This window comes from Herpailurus yagouaroundi, unplaced genomic scaffold, assembly GCF_014898765.1.
Source record: "Herpailurus yagouaroundi ecotype Mexico unplaced genomic scaffold, PumYag 166, whole genome shotgun sequence".
NCBI lineage: Eukaryota > Metazoa > Chordata > Mammalia > Carnivora > Felidae > Herpailurus > Herpailurus yagouaroundi.
Genome location: NW_024412407.1, coordinates 37,341,190 through 37,342,612, shown reverse-complemented (window position 1 = coordinate 37,342,612; position 1,423 = coordinate 37,341,190).

The following is a 1,423-nucleotide window of genomic DNA, read 5'->3' as shown; positions in this document are numbered from 1 at the left end:
TGATATGTGATTCCTTTTAAAATAGTCTGTGTAGAGGGAAGGGATGTTTGAGAAAACTCATTTATTTAGCAATTAGCTTCATCACTGGGGGGAAGTCATAACCAGGGAAGAGATGATTAGGATAGCACCTCATTAAATACACCCTGGGAATGTTCACTCAGCCCAAGGGGAAAACTGTTCTAATTGAGTATAACCTGCTGGAGATCTGAATTTATCCTGAGTCATTTATCACATTGCCTCTGGAAATTGTTAAAATGCATGAATTGTTCATAGACCCCGAGGTGGCCTTGTTTTGCTACTGCCAAAGGCATCACTTCATTATCACACATTCCATAAAATATTCTAGGCTCGTTTGTCCTTCAAGATACCACAGTCTTGAAGAAATTAAAATGTCATCCGGTAGAAAAAAATCTTGGCAGAAATCCTGCCTATAAGTATCTTATTCTAAAGAGATCTCTCAGCCCTACCTCTCCCCTCTCCCTCTCCCCTCTCCCCTCTTCTCAGACAGGCAGAATCTTCCATTCCTGTAACCCTCCCATTTTGTCAGAATATTAACATCCGCTTGGCTCTACTTCCTTCTCTACTCAATCTACTTGTTGATCAGTGTAATCACTAATTCTCAGTTTTGTTTAAACCCCTTCTTACTTTTCTCGCACCTATCCTTCAAACTTTAAACACTGGTTCAAGGAAGTGAGCGGATTTCTTCCCAAAGCCCACACTGCCGAGCAGTGCTGCAGAAAACTCAACACTAGTGAGAGAGGTCATGATAAGGTCATGGTCTCCAACACCACTTGAGTCATCTACCATTTCTTCTAGAGTTTCTTTATTTTATTTCTTTATTTTTATTTTTTTAATGTGAAATTTGTTGTCAAATTGGTTTCCATCCAACACCCAGTGCTCATCCCAACAGGTGACCTCCTCAATGCCCATCACCCACCTTCCCCTCCCTTGACTGGAGCTTGAATCTGACCTTGACTCTGACTTGACTTAAGCTCACAGAGCTTAAGAAAAAGTCAAAAATACAATGGTAGCAAGCACGAATAGTGCAGAGAACCTGTATGAAAAGGCAGAATGAGGGAAGAACATTTTCTTTTTTTTTTTTTTAATTTTTTTTTTCAACGTTTATTTATTTTTGCGACAGAGAGAGACAGAGCATGAACGGGGGAGGGGCAGAGAGAGAGGGAGACACAGAATCGGAAACAGGCTCCAGGCTCTGAGCCATCAGCCCAGAGCCCGACGCGGGGCTCGAACTCCCGGACCGCGAGATCGTGACCTGGCTGAAGTCGGACGCTTAACCGACTGCGCCACCCAGGCGCCCCGGGAAGAACATTTTCAAAGATGGTGAAAAGTTGGATACGTGTGAGGAACTGAAAAAAGAGTAACTGTAGTAAGCAGAAAATGGAGTCTGAGAGGGAAAAGGAGT